Here is a 19,636-nt window from a genome sequence, read left to right as displayed (position 1 = left end):
GTGTTTGCCTTTCCTCACGTTGCGAAGGCAGTCCAGCAGAACCCGGAGGGTGAACGCATTCCAATTAATCTTGGATATACGCTTCACATCGTCCACCAATGCGTAATATTGCTTTGGGACAGTCTTGCTTGACATGGGAGCAAGAACTATTCCGAGCAACACGAGGACAACTCTCCGAAGGAAATCATCGTCGGCAGATTTATTTTTTCTGATGTACACAATCAGATCATCGATGACTATATTACCTGTGGTCTTGCTCAGGAATTGAGGCAGCACTCGATCTTTAACATCCTCACCTTCCTCACCGAGAATACCTTCTGCCGACAGTCCGTGGTTCTCCAAGGCCAAGATGCACTCAACATCCACGGCACCGAGAGACACTTCGCCAACCAAGTCTTGTTCAATGAATCTGCCCTTGCTAGGATCAAAAATCTCAACCATGTACCGAATCAACAGTGTACGCATCTTCAGCGAAGGTATCGGAAGCATGCTACGCAGTGGTGTTTCGGCAAGTGCGGCGCGTTGACCGGAAGATAGACCGGCAATAAGTTTGCACCATTTTTCAACGGCGCAAACAATTTCTCCATTGAGTTCATCCATCCTGTTAAAAAAATATACTTGGTTACAGTACCATAAATTATTTAATCAACTTTTTTCCGAACATATTGTTGGATAAAACATAATAATGGAATACACTATCCCACAGTAGATAGAAAACTATACAACATAATTTATTCATACTGAAACATTCAGCAGAGACACGTGCAACACATAAAATGACAGTTTAACAAGTACTTATTTAACCAATTAGTTTCAGAATCAAAAGTAACATAATTTATTTAATCATTTATTTTCATATGGTACTGTACAAATAGATATATGAATCGGTGACAGTGCCTAATTAACAGTAATCGAAAAGAAAAAAACAAAATTATGCATACTGAAACATGCATCAAACAAACGTGTAACACATACAATATTAGTGGGCGTCGCATAGTTGCAACATGCATGTCTTAGGGCATTGCTATAACTTAAAGTGACTATGCTATAAGTAACACTGATTAAAAGTTGTTGTTTATTCATCAATCCAACCTACAAGTGAAAGACAACAAACAACATGCAGAAACTAATTTGCAATCGTAGGGCTATCTAATCTAATACACGCACAAACAAATCTAGTGTCATAGGCCTATCTGATCTAATACACGCACAAACAAAAAACATCTACTCCAACAGATGTAATGCGAAGATTATGCGCTAATTAATCTTAGTCCTATCGAATCTAACACACGCGCAAAGAAAAGCATCATGAATGCGGTACAGTTGCCAACATATTGGATCACTCGATGAAGATGGAAGTTGTCGGCGTTGTAACGTGGACGCAGTTCGTCCACGGCGGCCAGCACGCGCTGACGATCTGGATGTTCTCGACGATCTTGCTGGAGTTGGGAGGATGCTAGGGACGCAGCTGTCGTCGACTCGGCGGTAGGAGCCGTCGTAGACGACATGAAAGACGATGCCGAGACTATATAGGAGGAGGAGGATCTCCTAGGTCGTCGTAACCACCAGGGAAAGTATGTCCGTGATATTTGCCTTCCTTGGTTGAGGAGAGGCAGTACGTGCTCCTAAATTAAAGGGATATGCTTCCCACGCTCGAGTTTTTTTTAGATTCCGATCCGGGAATTGTGTAACAAATCCCAGCTGCTCCTCTCTTCGAGCGACGAGGGGCTCGTTTCACGTACTTTTTTCTTTTCTTTTTCATATTAGAAAATTTCAAAATCAAATAATTATTTCAACTCAACCCAATGGTCCCAAAAAATTTCACAAAATGGATGACCATGGACATCATGCATGCCAATTCTCATCGATTTCCGACACTCGATGCATTTACTTGGATTTTGCCGGCGAAAAAAACCCGAAACGCTGCCCGGACGTGACGCAACGTTCGTTCGGTGTCCGGAATGGCTTAGATGTTGCATGGGGGCCTACATTAGGCATCCTCACATGGTGCCAAACTTTGGTGTCATTTCATGCAGGCCACCACATAGCACATGTGCAATCACCATCATTCGGGTCTGCCGGAGGGGGAGCCCAAGGACGTTGTTTTTCTAGACTCAACCAAATGGCCCCAAATTTTTTTCACACAATGGGATGACCATGGAAATCATGCATGCCAATTCTCATCGATTTCCGACACTCTATGCATTTACTAGGATTTTGCCGGCGAAAAAAACCCGAAACACTGCCCGGACGTGACGCAACATTCGTTCTGTGTCCGGAATGGCTCAGATGTTGCATGGGGGACTACATTGGGCACCCTCACATGGTGCCAAACTTTGGTGTCATTTCATGCAGGACACCACATAGCACATGTGCAATCACCATCATTCGGGTCTGCCGGAGGGGGAGCCCGAAGGACGTTGTTTTTCTAGACTCAGCCAAATGGCCCCAAATTTTTTTCACACAATGGGATTACCATCGTCATCACCATGCCAATTCTCATCGATTTCTCACACTCGATGCAGTTACTAGGATTTTGCCGGCGAAAAAAACCAGAAACGCTCCCCGGACGTGACGCAACATTCGCTCGGTGTCCGGAATGGCTCAGATGTTGCATGGGGGCCTACATTGGGCATCCTCACATGGTGCCAAACTTTGGTGTCATTTCATGCAGGCCACCACATAGCACATGTGCAATCACCATCATTCGGGTCTGCCGGAGGGGGAGCCCGAAGGACGTTGTTTTTCTAGACTCAACCAAATGGACCCAAATTTTTTTCACACAATGGGATGACCATGGACATCATGCATGCCAATTCTCATCGATTTCCGACACTCGATGCATTTACTTGGATTTTGCCGACGAAAAAAACCCGAAACGCTGCCCGGAGGTGACGCAACGTTTGTTCGGTGTCCGGAATGGCTCAGATGTTGCATGGGGGCCTACATTGGGCATCCTCACATGGTGCCAAACTTGGTGTCATTTCATGCAGGCCACCACATAGCACATGTGCAATCACCATCATTCGGGTCTGCCGGAGGGGGAGCCCGAAGGACGTTGTTTTTCTAGACTCAACCAAATGGCCCCAAATTTTTTTCACACAATGGGATGACCATCGTCATCATGCATGCCAATTCTCATCGATTTCGGACACTCGATGCATTCACTAGGATTTTGCCGGCGAAAAAAACCCGAAACGCTGCCCGGACGTGACGCAAAGTTCGTTCGGTGTCCGGAATGGCTCAGATGTTGCATGGGGGCCCACATTGGGCATCCTCACATCGTGCCAAACTTTGGTGTCATTTCACGTGGTGCCAAAATTTGGTGTCACATTGGGCATCCTCACAACATACATTTATGGAATTTTGATTTTTATAACTATAATAAGAAATAAAAGACAAAACATATACTTGAATTTTAAAACTCTAAGAAGAAATAACAGAGAAAAATATATTTGATATACCTTTTTTGAAATAGCAAAGAGAAAATATATATTATAATAAAGATGAAACATATTATATTGCATTTTTTGAATTTTAAAAGTGTGAGAATAACCGAAAGAGTAAAAATATAGTAGATTTTAAATTATTGTACATATAAAAAGAAAATAAATATTTGATTGAGTAAGTGAAATATAACACATTAATTTTTCGTCCGTTAGTGAATTTTTCGTACACATTGAATAAGTGAAATATAACACATTGAAACAGCTCGGTTTTAAATGTGGTAATAATCTGCGCGCGGGTGAGGCTGGCCTGGGACGGCCCACCCGAATTAGGCCCAAGCGAGCGTCGCGCCGGGCACATCACAGCGGTGCTGGGAGTTTAGTCCCACCTCGCCAAGCGAGGGGAGCTCGCACCGGTTTATATACCGGGCTGAGCTTCCCCTCTCAAGTTCCTTTCTATAGCGGGCAGCACATTGCCTAACCCTGTCCGCCTTGCCCAGTGGGGCCTACTAGCTGCCTATTATCACAATCTGGCGGCCCTGCATCCTAGCCCAATAAATGATTGGGTTGCTGTCGTATGCTGGCCATTGAATTGTGAACTATGCAGCTAGTAGGCGGGCTTTTTTGTCATATTTCATTTTTTGCATTTGTCACCATTATTTGTTGCTCTTCAAATCACCTCATAAAAGAATATAACACAACAATTTTAAGCACATTCTTGAATTTTATTACTGTCAAAAAAAATAATAGAGAAAAATATATATGTGATTTAAAATTATTTCAAAGATAAAACTAAAAAGAAATATTTTAATTAACAAGTGAAATGAAAGAGAACGTATTATCTTGCATAATTTGAATTGTAAAACTGTGGGAATAAATAAAGAGGAAAAATAGATTTGATTTTCAAATATTTGAAATATAAATAAGAAATGAAATGCGTAAACATCATGGCAATGCACACATTTCCATTGCAACCAGTAATTTAGGCTAACTAGGATTGTTTCCAAACAGTGAGATTATGATAACCTTGCAGGGTTAAGTTATGTATTTGACTCTAGAACCAAATTAACGCAACCTTAGAGTTGAAGAACTGGCTGATCCATATCTCTATAATAATGCTCTTGGATGTGGCACATGTGGGTCACCTAGTATAAGAAAATTTGGGTGATTTGGAGATGGTGGAAAAAATCACCTTTGTTCAAAAACTGGCTTAAGTTAGACCAAATGGTCCCTCCGGAATGCGGGCATTTCTTCGACCACCTCCAAATCACCACAATTTTGGCACACATGATCTCTTGCACAAACAAAGCTAGGTTTCCAAGGTTTTATATTTTTTGAAACTTTTTGAATTTATACTACCCTCTAGACTGACTGATCAAAACATCGGTCTATACCTCAAGGGGGCATTGTAAAATATATTTTTTCAAATTTTTCTTTCATAGCCATGTTTGGCACATGTGGGTCACCAAGTACAAGAAAATTTGGGTGATTTAGAGGTAGTGGAAAAAATCACCTATGTTCAAAAACTGGCTTAAGTTAACCAAATGGTCCCTCTGGAATGCGGGCATTTTTTCAACCACCTCCAAATCACCTCAATTTTGGCACACATGATCTCTTGCACAAACAAAGCTAGTTTTCCAAGGTTTTATTTTTTTTGAATTTTTTTGAATTTATATTGCCCTCAAGACTGACTGATCAAAACATCGGTCTATACCTCAAGGGGCCATTGTAAAATATATTTTTTCCAAATTTTCTTTCATAGCCATGTTTGGCACATGTGGGTTTCCAAGTACAAGAAAATTTGGGTGATTTGGAGGTGGTGGAAAAAATCACCTTTGTTCAAAAACTGGCTTTAGTTAGACCAAATGGTCCCTCCGGAATGCGGGCATTTTTTCGACCACCTTCAAATCACCTCAATTTTGGCACACATGATCTCTTGCACAAACAAAGCTAGCTTTCCAAGGTTTTATATATTTTTGAATTTTTTTATTAATTTATAATGCCTTCTAGACTGACTAATCAAAACATCGTTCTATACCTCAAGGGGCATTGTAAAATATATATTTTCCAAATTTTCTTTCATAGCCATGTGTGCCACATGTGGGTCACCATGTAAAAGAAAATTTGGATTATTTGGAGGTGGTGGAAAAAATCACCTTTGTTCAAAAACTGGCTTAAGTTAGAGCAAATGGTCCCTCCGAAATGCGGTGATTTTTTCGACCACCTCCAAATCACCTCAATTTTTGCACACATGATCTCTTGCACAAACAAAACTAGGTTTTCAAGATTTTATATATTTTTTGAATTTTTTGAATTTATACTGCCCTCTAGACTGACTGGTCAAAACATCGGTCTATACCTCAAGGGGGCATTCTAAAATATTTTATTTCAAAATTTTCTTTCATTGCCATGTTTGGCACATGTGGGTCACCAAGTACAAGAAAATTTGGGTGATTTAGAGATAGTGGAAAAAATCACGTATGTTCAAAAACTGGCTTAAGTTAACCAAATGGTCCCTCCGAAATGCGGGCATTTTTTCGACCACCTCCAAATCACCTCAATTTTGGCACACATGATCTCTTGCACAAACAAAGCTAGGTTTCCAAGGTTTTATATTTTTTTGATTTTTTTTGAATTTATACTGCCCTCAAGATTGACTGATCAAAACATCGGTCTATACCTCAAGGGGCCATTGTAAAATATATTTTTTCCATATTTTCTTTCATAGCCATGTTTGCCACATGTGGGTCACCAAGTACAAGAAAATTTGGGTGATTTGGAGGTGGTGGAAAAAGTCACCTTTGTTCAAAAACTGGCCAAATGGTCCCTCCGGAATGCGGGCATTTTTTCGACCACCTCCAAAAACCTCAATTTTGGCACACATGATCTCTTGCACAAACAAAGCTAGCTTTCCAAGGTTTAATATATTTTTGAATTTTTTTATTAATTTATAATGCCTTCTAGACTGACTAATCAAAACATCGGTCTATACCTCAAGGGGGCATTGTAAAATATATATTTCCCAAATTTTCTTTCATAGCCATGTGTGCCACATGTGGTTCACCATGTAAAAGAAAATTTGGATTATTTGGAGGTGGTGGAAAAAAATCACCTTTGTTCAAAAAATGGCTTAAGTTAGAGCAAATGGTCCCTCCGAAATGCGGTGATTTTTTCGACCACCTCCAAATCACCTCAATTTTTGCACACATGATCTCTTGCACAAACAAAACTAGGTTTTCAAGGTTTTATATATTTTTTGAATTTTTTATGCCCTGCCCAATGCCAGTTCAAAACAAGCGGCTTCACAGAGCCACTATAAATTGTACAAAATTATAAAAAGGAAATCTTTCTTATTCTTTCTATTTATATCAAGGAGATCATGCCTACAAAAATTAAGGTCATTTGGAGGTGGTGCGAAGACCTTGCTACAAGACTGGATTAGATGAGACCAAACGGTCTGTCCGAAATGAGGTCATTTTTTGGACATCCTCTAAATCACCTCAAAATTTGCACATATGTTCTCCTTCTCAAACATAGATACATTACCAAGGTTTCACAATTTTTGAATTTTTTCTGAAATTTTTTATGCCCTGCCCAATGCCGGTTCGAAACATGCGGCTTCACGGAGCCACTATAAATTGTAGAAAAGGAGATCTTTCATATTACAAAAAATCAACTTGCATTTCATGAAAAAACTCCTTCATATTACAAATAATCATTACATCTTTATTCAAATGTTGTTTTTTGCACACACACACCATCTTTAACTACTTTATTATTATTATTTGATGAAATGATGGAATATGTGCTTAGTTATTGGAATATTTGATCATATGGTGGAGTATTTGCTATTTTTGCTTACTCAAATGATGGAAAGATGTCATATGTGTGGATGAACAATTTCCACTTACTTCACTAAACAACATTAATTAACTTAACGCAAAGTTGTACATTTGGTAGGATTTGCTTATGGGCAGAGCATGTTGCACATGGCCACAACATGGGAATTTATTGCACCATTGCCATAGCATGTTCCACATGGCCACAGCATGGGAAGTCTTTGCAGCATGCCTGATCAGTGAAGTAACACTGATGCGGCATGTCTGATCATTGCAGCAGGTAAATTCAAACAAATCATACATCTAAGGAACCATACGTCTAAGGAACCATAATGGCAAATTTAAGGGACACAAATATAGATAGCAATATATATTACTACCATAGATAGTAGCATCCACACAGCGCACTTGCTGATGCAGACACCTCCAAGTTCAGAACACTAGCATTAGATAAGTTCAGACCACACATCACAGTAACACACTTAGATAAAGTTCATACTACATTACCACTTCAAGTTTCCACCATCAGACTACCACATAAAGTTCACCAAAAGAACCGAGGCTTCCTCCATCATATGACAACCAGGGTCTAGGGCAACTACATGTTAGGGTTTCTCAGGACCTTCAGGAGGGTAGAATGCTGAGCCCTGATCTTGTACTCATCACTGCTGATGGATGTAGCCCGACAATGTTCCATCAGATGCTCCAGCAACCCAGACCTGGGCTTGGGCCTGCTGTAGTAGGGGCAGCGGTACTTGTCCGCCCTCCAGTTGTAGTACGTACCAGATCCTTGGGCCCTGATCTTCTCCACCACCTTCTCTTCAAAGGACTCGACGTTCCCCTCGACCACATCATCTCCAGATTCATACTGCACACATTAATGACTAACATTAATACATTATGCATTCAAATACTATAAACATCTAACACTAACTCAATGCACAAATAACATTTGAACTAGGCCTTACCTCGTACGACTCATCTTCATCACTGTCATATGGGTAGTACCCAGATGAGTCCCACTTCCTCTTGTTGCCAACAAGATCCTCCTTCTGCTATATTGTCAACCAAGCAAATCATTTACAAGGAATTGAATTGCAGTTCAAATAATGTCATTACAAACAAGTTGTTTTTGCATAATGATGGAAAGCTCCTAACTATATTGAAAAGGTGCACAGGTTACACATGGTATGTACATTTCAACAACTAATTCATAGACTATATATGAAGCTATATAGATACTAAACAATAGGGTTATGAACATAAAAGTTCATTCATATGGACATACAAATCCAGATTTGGTTTTGAACATGCATATGAAGGTATAAATGAATATCATTCCTCTCTTATTAACCAATGAAATAGGAGTTTTTGACAGACAATGCAAATAGGACCTTTATATATAACTTCACAAACATATCAGGTTTTCATTTCATTTCTAAATATTAATAAATATTTAGTTCAGAGCAGTTCTGAATGAGGACTCATATGTCAGAATGAGTGAAATGGTGAAGCCTAACTCCTACATCTAATTAAAATACCCTAACTCCAGCATCTAATAAAAAAACACTAACTCCTAGATCCACTGGATCATTGAATCACAAAGTTTACTTACATATATCGTTGGATATAAATGAATCCAGTACAAATAACACTAACTCATACATCTAATTAAAATATCATAACTCTTACTTCTACTGCATCATTCAGTCACACCATTTAATTACATTTATCTCTGCCTATAAATGAATCCAATACAAAAGAAACCTAACTAAACATCTAATTAAGAAACACTAACTAGTACATCTACTACATCATTCAGTCACAAAATCTATATATAACTGTCTATAAATGAATCCAATACAAATAAACCTTAACTAATCAACTAATTAAAAAACCATAACTACTGCATCTACTGGATGATTCAATCATAGATCCTACATATAACTGGCTATAAATGAATCCAATACAAGAAAACCCTAACTAAACATCTAATTAAAAAACCCTAACTACTACATCTACTGGATGATTCAATCACAGATTCTATATATAACTGTCTATAAATGAATCCAATACAAATAAACCTTAACTAATCAACTAATTAAAAAACCATAACTACTACATCTACTGGATGTGATTCAATCACAAATTCTACATATCAGTGCCTCAAATTGAATCCAATACAAAAAATCCCCAACTAAACATCTAATTAAAAAACCATAACTACTACATCTACTGGATGTGATTCAATCACACATTCTACATATCAGAGGCTATAAATGAATCCAATACAAAAAAACCCTAACTAAACATCTAATTAAAAAACCCTAACTACTACATCTACTGGATGTGATTCAATCACAGATTCTACATATCAGTGGCTCTAATTGAATCCAATACAAAAAATCCCCAACTAAACATCTCATTAAAAAACCCTAACTACTTGATCTACTGGATGATTCAATCACAGAATCCAAACTTAACCTTCACTATAAATCAATCAAACATCTAAAAACCTTATCAGAAGGGGATGCAGCAACTAGCAACAACAAAAACCCTAACACCTAAATCTACTGCTTAACGGGGGTAACTAGCAACGGAGGGGACTGCTGGCAAGGATTACCTGCAGGTCCACGTGCTCGCCGCCGGCCTCCGCAGGTCCATCAGACGGGCCGCTCGACGCCGTCACGCCAAGCTCCGGCACGGCTGAGTCCGCCACGGCGGAGTCTGCCACGACCACCTTCTTCTCCTCCAGATCTGCCGCCGCATCGACCGATCCAGCGCGTGGGGATGCAGCACCGCCGACGAGGGTCTGCATGGCATCTGCCACGGTCTCCGCGCCCGTCTTCTGCAGATCTCCGTCCGCGACGGCGGCTTCGCCACGGCCTTGCTCCATCCGAGCTAGAAGCAAGCAGGAGAAGAGAGGGAGGCGGTGGTGGTGAGCGAGCAGGTGGGGTGGCCGGTGAGGGAGACGATGAGGCAGAGGAGAGAGGAGGGAGAGGGAGGCGATTTGGGGGAAATGGGGTGGGCGATGCGGCCGGTGCCCGTTCCCCTCCTCTTATACTAGGGGCCTTTTTTTGAAACTATCCATGAACACGTGCGCACACACGACCGCGGGGAAACGCAACCGCCAGCGTATAATACACGTACACGCCCGGTGTACAACAGTACACAGGCCGGCGCGGGCTCATACAAGGCTCTACGACTGGTCTACGCGCGCTCTACGCCCACCTGAAATGACCATCGTGCCCCTCGTTACGAACCGCCATCGACGCATCTGGACCGTCCTTGTGTTTTTCCCACTCGCGTTCAGCCCAGGGGGGGAGCACCGGAGCAGAAACGAATGGGAACGGCTATAGGTCTTCTTGGCTGAGTCATACCAGACTTGTCCTTGACGGTGATGAGTTTGGCTGGTACTGGGTCTGATCCTACGAGGAGGCCACAGTAGCCTGCTCTGCGGATTTGAGGGAGGATCTGGGCGTGCAATAGGATATAACTCCAAAATTCCCCTCCTTCTAATTTCTGCCCAAGCCCAATTAGTGCTATTTGAACATTAACATGATTTATCCTGCAAAATAATAAATTAATCATGATCGAATAAAACACTGACAGAAAACATAAGTTCCCAACTTGACTGATTAGCACTAGATCGAAGCAATTAGAGCCTTAACCAAAACTTTTGACCCTTGAACAATTATAATTGAGACAACAACAAAAAACACGATCGATAGCATTAAAAGCTAAGATTTAAGGCCTTTTGCCTTAAACAGGATTGCATCAAGAAAAGGCCTAATAACCGTTCTAAAAGAAACCAAAACAAGCTCATGATACGATACCGATATTAGAATTAACTTTGGGGATTAACATACTTAGGATCTCTGATCTCTTAATTAGAATACCTTATTAGACAATATAAGCGGAAGCATGATAAAACTTGTGATGGCCGTTGGAGGTGGCCGAGGCGTAATCCTTTGCCTGCTTGGTGTACGCATGAAGAAAGATGGAGCCACCATGATGTAGGCGTGCAGGGGCAGCAGCAGTGTCCAGTAACATCATGAGGGCCGCCGACATAGTGCTAGTGCAAGCCGGCGGTGGTTGTCGGTCTTCCAGCCCTTTGGCTCCCTCTTTTTAGGATCGGTCGATTTGGCCCTCTAGCGGTGTTAACTCGTGTGTACTCACTTCTGAAGAGGTACGGGGCCTCTTCATTATATATGTGTGGCTGGTGGGCAGGGGACCGAAACCAATCGTTAGTTTTGGGTGCCCCGGATCAAAGCACCAACGTGGAATTATAATTCCCCTTTTATCTCGGTCTACAACAACCTAAGATCAATTCCAACGAGAGACACCATCAATCTGCATAGCTTCGGTTTCAATTAGCACCATTCATACCAACAATATTAATTTCGCTTTGCGGATTAGTGTGATCATCTTTTGGTTGGGTCAACGTCCTTATCTGAGGATTCACAAAAAGATTGGCTGCCTGCCAAAATAATTTTAGGGGAATGGTCCTTTTCACCCTCACAATCTGCATATCTTGGACAAGTCTACATCAGCTCGCTGTTTTTCTTGTTCCACACCAGAAGGAAATGCAACATTAACCTTCTTGTCTTCTTTATCATCTGTACATATGTTAGATAAACTACTCATGAGTAACTATTTACCATGCATATTAGTTACTTCGTAGATATTCTTCCTTACAGAGCTATGTACCTTTCGTGGATGCTTGTTCTGCAGCCGAAACCATGCATCTCCAGCCTGCTGATATTCTTCCTTACAGAGCTATGCACCTGTATTCATTTACTTTACTCTTTCAAGACCAAGTTACCACACATTAGCTAAGGCAATACACGCACAATCAATTGGTCTTGTTGCTCAGTTTTGCTTACTTATCAGCAGGTTGGTGTTCAAATATTTTTAGGTGTTTAAACTAATCCTACTACCAATCACTACTGGAATCGACGGCTTTGCCGAGTGCCGTAAACACTCGGCGAAGGCCCAAAAAAACTCGGCAAAGCCTTTGCCGAGTGTTGCACTCGGCAAAGGACACTCGGCGTACAGCCTTTCAGCAAATAGAATTTCGCCGAGAACCAACCATCGCGCACTCGGCAACGCCTTTGCCGATCGTTTTTTGTGGTACTCGGCAAATATTGGGACTCGGTGAAACATAACTAACGGACGACGGAAACGGCAAAAATGGTACAGTTGCACTCGGCAAAGGTGATGGCTTTCTCGAGTTGTAGACTCGGTAAAGATGTTCAGCAAAATTTAAAAAAAAAACGGCGACGTCGATTCATGCCGGCGAGTTACAGTGGCCCACAGCTCGCGAGTCACCACTCGTTGCGCTCTCCTCTGCCAAGCTAGCCTGTCCGCTGCTTGTGTGCTTGCTTGGCCGGTGCGTTGTTGGCTTGCCGGAGCATGCCGGTGCTGCTGCTCAGCAAGAAGATGCGTCTATGCGAGATGAGTCTGGCCGCCGCTCTTGGTGGCGCCTTCGACGACGCATGTGGCTTGTGGCCTCCGTGGTTGTTGGTGCCGCCGCTCGCCGGCGTGTGGTTGGTGAGTTGCTGCCTTCCCGCCGCGTGCCGCTGCCGCGTGCCACTGCCGCTTGCAGCTGCCTCGCATCTGCTGCTTCGTGCATGAGGGAGCTTGGTGGCCGGCCGCCGGCGTACGTGCTGCTAGCTGCTGCTACTTTGCTGCTTGAGAGATGGCATGCGGGCGAGCCGGAGAACGAACGGTGCGCACCTGAAGCTGGAGGTGCTCAAGCACTACGCCGGCAGGCTGCTGCAGCTGCTCGAGTCCTCCGCCGGCGTGCTTCGAATCTCCACGGTTGTGTGCCTGTGTATGGGAGTGTGGATGTGTGAGACGGTGAGAGAGATGAGAGGGACAGAAGATAAGGTGTGTGTGTGGCTGTGCGTGGCATGCATGTGTGTTTGTGTTTGTTTGTGATAGAGACGTGTGTGGTTCTGATGCATGGAGAGAAAGCATGAGATATGAGATGTGTGGTTGTCTGCTTGCCATGTCATCGATCCGTGGCACTACCTCCCAACCAATCAGAGACAGGCACATTTTACCGAGTGTTGCTCTCGGAAAAGACCTGGTAAAAAAATGCATAAAGTCATTTAAATTGTGGAAGTAGCTAAAAAACTAAAAAATTCATAAAACGTCGGAATTAAGCATAATGTAAGGTCTACTTACTTGAAAGTTGGAGAGTGGTACCATTTTGCACCTTGCTTTACAAAAAATACCATTTTGACACTTAAAAAATGAAAAATAATTTTCTTTTACAAAAAAGTTGGAAACTCTATTTGACAACATTGTTTTTAATGGCAATATGCACTTGTATATTTAATTCCGACGTTTAACTTGATATGGCCATCACCTTGGTCATTTAACTTGAAAGTCATCAAAGTTCATACACGATAGCCCGTTTTGTGAAGGAATTTTTTTTTAAATTAGTTATATTGAAAGTTTGGTATTTTTCCTCGCAACTAGTACACATAAAAGGACTCCATGCGAAAGGATTGCATTTTTTAAACTTGTATTCTTTTTCTTTTATTTTTTCTAAAATAGGGTCAAATTGGTCGACATGGCTATTCATCACAAAGGGTTGAATCTCACAAAACTCTAAGTGGTTCTCCCATATAATGACTACTTGTGTATCTAGAAATACTTTTTGCTAATTTTTATGACTGAGCTATCACACACTTGCAGTTCAATTTTGAATTACTTTCCGGAAATTGACATAAAGTCATTTAAATGTGCGAAAGCAGCTAGAAAACTAGAAAATCCATGAAACTTAGGAATTGTGCACAAAATATGGTCTACTTACTGTGATAATTATGGTGGTGCCATTTTGCACCCTGATTTTTGTAGTTGCTTCACAAAAAACAACACCTAGTTTTGACACTGAGAAAATGAAAATTGATTTTTTTGTATAAAAAAGTAGGAAACTCTATTTAGCAACATTGTTTGTAATGTTAATATGCAGCTATGTGTCTAATTTGGGAACATTATAATAAACTATGCAATGAATATGACCATCACCTTTGTCCTTTGACTTGAAAGCCATGAATGTTCATACACGTTAGCCGGTTTTGTGAAGGATTTTTTTTTCAAATTTATAATATTAAAAGTTTGATATTTTTCCTCGCAACTGGTACACATAAAAGGACTCCATGCGAAAGGATTGCACTTTTTAAACTTGTATTCTTTTTCTTTCGTTTTTCGAACACGGGTCAAGATGGTCAACATGGCTATTCATCACAAAGGGTTGAATCTCACAAAACTCTAAGTGGTTCTCCCATATAATGACTACTTGTGTATCTAGAAATACTTTTTGCTAATTTTTATGACTGAGCTATCACACACTTGCAGTTCAATTTTGAATTACTTTCCGGAAATTGACATAAAGTCATTTAAATGTGCGAAAGCAGCTAGAAAACTAGAAAATCCATGAAACTTAGGAATTGTGCACAAAATATGGTCTACTTACTGTGATAATTATGGTGGTGCCATTTTGCACCCTGATTTTTGTAGTTGCTTCACAAAAAACAACACCTAGTTTTGACACTGAGAAAATGAAAATTGATTTTTTGTATAAAAAAGTAGGAAACTCTATTTAGCAACATTGTTTGTAATGTTAATATGCAGCTATGTGTCTAATTTGGGAACATTATAATAAACTATGCAATGAATATGGCCATCACCTTGGTCATTTGAGACTATATTGATATTTAGCATGCCAAAAAGTGTAATTAATATGGCTTAAATGAAAAGGTTTTCAACATGAAAACTATCCGTCTCGTCAAAATGAACAAATTTGATCTTTGGACCATCTTCATCCGAGGTCGTATGCAACCTGTACAGCCAAAACTATGCAGTTTAGCGAAGACCCCCTTTGCCGAGTGTGACGCTCGGTAAAGACCCCCTTTTGCCGAGTGTGACACTCGGTAAAGCCCTGTTTGCCGTGTTTTATTGTTTTACCGAGTGTTTTATCCACAACACTCGGCAAAGTGCCTGTTTGCCGTGTTTCACATTTTTGCCGAGTTAGGTACTCGGCAAAGATAATATTGCCGAGTGTCCGATATAATGCACTCGGCAAAGAGCCTAACACTCGACAAAGAGAAAAATTCCAGTAGTGAATGTTTTTGTGGCGTAACATGTTTTATGGCGACCGACCCCCTTCATAACATTATAACGCTTATGGCGTATGGCGTGGCGACATTATAGACACAACGTAACTTTGTATGAGAGCAAATGAAATCACAACTTCATAGACATAATCTAACTCTTTAATATGTATGACAACAAACTGAAGCACCTAGCAGAGTCTGAATAGCTGGATGGAGCTCGCAAATCTGGAGGGGAAAGGGGGTGTGGCCGTCTGGCAGAAGGAGTGGAGAGGTGCACAGCAATGTCAACCTGTTATGGCCTCTGGAAACTCTTTTCCCTCCATATATCTCCTTTTCCTTCTCTCTCTTCCCGCCTCTGGAAAGTGGAAAAACTCCTTTCCCTCCCAATCTCCTTTCCTTCTCTCTCTCCGATTTTCCCTCCGGATCTCCTTTTTCTTCTCTCTTTCTCTTTGCCTGTTACTGGAAACACTTTTTCCTCCCAATCTCCTTCACCTTCCCGCCCCACTGCTGGTTGCTGGTCCCGGTGCGCACCAACTCTCCTGCCATGGCGTCCAGTTTCAGGCATGGCGACCAAAAACACATCAAATGGACGATATGGGGACGCCACACGCCAAAAGTATTGCGAGCCTGAACACTTCAGGCTGGGACCATGCGACCCCTTTATATCGTCGCTAAGCGATGAGATAATGACGCCTTAAAAACATTGCCTACTACAACTTGCTTTATGAAACCAGTGTATGCTATTATCAAATAATGTCGCTACTTCCTGATCTATCATTATAACATATAATGAGATAAAAGTATATCTATTAAACTGTCACATACACATGGTTTCAATACTCGGCTGGCCGATGAATTTTTTGCCATGGGTGCAAAGGGTCATCCAGTAACCTGAAAAGGTGCAGGTGTGCATGAGCCCCCTGGCCCGTCTACACTACAACAGGAAGTAATGACAGAGCATACTCTTATCATCAGGACTCGGCATTTGTATGGCACACTCAATCATAGGCCCAGCCAACTCCATCCCCTCTTTCAACTCCAGCAAAACATAAAAAAGATACACTAGGTGGATAAGAATAGCAATCAGCATACACTGTGCGGAATGTGCACAGGATCATTGTTGGTGAGAGAGGGAGGGAGGAAGAGGGGATAGAGATAGGGAGTACCATCTGCACCCTGGTTTGAATCCGTTGATTGTAAAGCAACAGGCAGATCACTAGCACAACCTCCAGAATCAGTGTGCAGTGCTTCAACAACCGTAGTATCTTGCTTAGGACTAGTCACATCAATAGCAGCAGCCTCATTTTGCAGATCACTAACATCAGCCTCTGTGGGGCAGGAGTATCCTTAATATCCTTAACTGACTAACTGAGGTGCAGTCTATAAGTATCTCAGGATGTAAGAGTTATTCCCTGGTGCAAAAAGATATTAGGCATCATGTGTAGTGGTGCAGTGGAGGCTTTCCTCCTTTTCAATAAAATAAAATAAATTAAAATCATGTGTAGTGGTGTAGCTTTTAGGCTGTTTCTTCTTCTGGTGTAGCATCCTGTAGGTGCAATAGGTGTTCTTTGCCTGACGCAAAACTGTTAGAGCAACTCTAGCAGACCCCGTATATGTCGCAAACCCGCAAAATTCCGATGAGTATACGGGCTTGGCCCATAAATATTCTTTTACCGCGGCCTGCAATCTACCCCCCTCCCCCAGCAGTATATCTACGGGTTCGCAGGGCATATGCGGGTTGAAACCCTATCCCCCCGCCGCCGTATCTCGCCGCAATACCCCACTCCCCACTCACATTTCTCGCCGCCGGTGAGCCCCCTTCCGCCTCCAGCCGCCATGTGGGCTGTATGTGGAGCTCCGGCCGCAGCTCCGGCGGGGCGGCAACCCCGAGCGCGAGCGGCGTGTCCGCTCGGACGGCGTGAGGAAGCGTGCGCCGAGGAAGTGGACGAACAAGGGCCTCGAGCTGCCACCGAGCCTGCTCCTTCGCGAGACAGAGGAATACGACCGTCGGCATTGGCGTACGCCCTCCTCGGCCGCGGGCCCGTCCTCCGCCGCGAGATCTTCCCACGCCGTGAGCTCTTCCTCTTCCGGCGCGGGGCTTCTCCCCATGAAGAGGGAGTGGTCGGAGGAGATCGAGGTCGTCGCCGTCAAGCAGGAGCCGGAGGAGATCGAGCGCCGAGGGGTCGTCGGGCCCAAAGATTTCGTGGCCGATTTCGACGAGGTCGTGGCCACCATTGCCGAACGGAGCCTGCGCGAGGAGGCGGAGCGCCGGTGCCACGACGAGGAGCTCGAAGATCTCATCCTCAAGAAGGCGGTCGCGGCCAACCTTGCCGCAAAGGATAAGGAGGACGAGTGGCGGCGCATCCGTGAGGAGCAGAGGGAAAAGTTCATCGGCCTCGTCAGCTCCGACAAGGACTGAGCTCCTCCACCGCGTCGTCCTCGGCCGCGAGCTCGTCCATTTCGGTATATCGACCTCGGCCTCACCGCCGCGAGATCCCCCACCCCCCTCTAGTAGTAGTAGTAGTGGAATGTAGTATGTATGATACTTTAGTATGTGATGATGAACTATGAATGATCATGTAGTATGTAATGAACTAGTGTGGTTGCAATTTCTCCCGCGAAGCACTTTTTCAAATCATACAGTTTCATATACGGGTTCTACTCTGCCGCGCACGATTTCGACCCGGAAAACAGTTCTTCGTTGAACTGTAAACGCCTTATGCGGGTCGTGGTTTTACGGGGTCTGCTAGAGATGCTCTTAGGCATCGCAAAAGAATGTGTATGAGTTGGCATGTATGCTTGACTCTATTTTCATAATGAAAACGGGGTCCATGTCACCGTGTGGCCCCTCTGGTCGAAATTTTTTTTCCTTACCTGAGGCATCAAAAGGGGCTTGGCAGTCTGGTAACATCACTGTATTGGAATCATCCTTTTACATCTCCAAATCACCAATTCTATGACGAGAGGATAGGTTCAAAACCACTAGGAAGTGTAGTCTCACCAATGGGAACGGCAATAGGTGTTCTTGGTTGAGAGTCATACCAGACTTGTCCTTGACGGTGATGAGTTTGGCTGGTTCTGGGTCTGATCCGTCGAGGAGGCCACAGTAGCCTGCTCTGCGGATTTGAGGGAGGATCTGGGCCCACCACAGGATATAATTCTGGCGGGTGAGCTTCTCGGTAACCTGGGTGGTCAGAGGTTTAGCGGAGCTTGATGAGGCTGCCATGGGAGATCGATTTTTGGTGTTGGCTTTTGATGTATGGGAGATCGATTTTTGGTGCTGGGTTTTGGCTAGATGTGAGGGAAGAGTTTGGCGCTCATTACCATGTGTGACATGGTGGAACATCGATGCCTGTTGAGGCTGACGGGTACGTGTTATATGATGGGGCTTATCCCATGGTTTGCTTACAAATTGTTACAAAGTTTGAGAATCAAGAAAGGGGTTCAAACAGCTTACAAGATAGGCACAAGCCAAGCTCACAACTAGATATATCTCTACGTAGCAGAATTGTAGGGGACGCCCTCCTGGATATCACATATGTTGACATCTTCAATAGATTTAGATATAGACGAGAAATCTGGCTTAAGTCCATCATTAGCAGTTGAAAACCAATCGACAACAGGAGCCATGTCAGCAGCTATGGTCCCCAACGCAACTCATCCCTTGGTTGTTCTTGAGCGCGGAAGGAGCTCACGCTGGCGGCTATCAGACATGGTCCTCGGCATGCTGGCTAGAAGCGCCGCACTGTCATCGTTGCTTGACCTGTGTAGCTCTGCCTCAGCCTCTGTATGTATCTGCGTCTGGTGCCACTCGATGAGCTGGGTCAGGGCGTCCTTCATGGGCGGCTGCTGGCTGCCATCAGACATGCTCCTCGGCATGCTGGCTATAGCGCCGCCGGAATGTCATCGTTGCTTGACCTATGTAGCTCTGCATCAGCTTCTATTTGCCTCTTGTCCCACTGGATGAGCTCGGTCAGGACGTCCTTCATGGGCGGCTGCTGACTGCTATCAGACATGCTCCTCGGCATGCTGGCTAGAAGCGCTGCACTGACATTGTTGCTTGAGCTATGTAGCTCTGCCTCAGCCTCTGTATGTATCTGCCTCCGGTCGCACTGGATGAGCTGGTTCAGGACGTCCTTCATGGTCGGCCGGTTACGCGGGCATTCACTCGTGCACGACACACCGAGTTTGAACACCACTAAGATATCAGACGAGTGAGCTG

The 19,636-nt window shown here is 43.2% G+C and overlaps 1 long non-coding RNA gene across 1 annotated transcript; it reads right to left on the bottom strand.

Annotated features, from left to right (window-relative positions):
- Window positions 1–11,394: 11,394 nt before the first annotated feature.
- LOC141040565 (uncharacterized) lies at window positions 11,395–13,484 on the bottom strand. Its single transcript, XR_012201467.1, has 3 exons — window positions 13,025–13,484; window positions 11,996–12,072; window positions 11,395–11,904 (listed from the first exon to the last, which is right to left on the bottom strand). It is a non-coding gene; the product is annotated as an uncharacterized lncRNA (long non-coding RNA).
- Between the last annotated feature and the right edge of the window lie 6,152 nt (window positions 13,485–19,636).

This window comes from Aegilops tauschii, chromosome 1, assembly GCF_002575655.3.
Source record: "Aegilops tauschii subsp. strangulata cultivar AL8/78 chromosome 1, Aet v6.0, whole genome shotgun sequence".
NCBI classification, from domain to species: domain Eukaryota; kingdom Viridiplantae; phylum Streptophyta; class Magnoliopsida; order Poales; family Poaceae; genus Aegilops; species Aegilops tauschii.
This window is presented reverse-complemented; position numbering and strand designations above follow the sequence as displayed.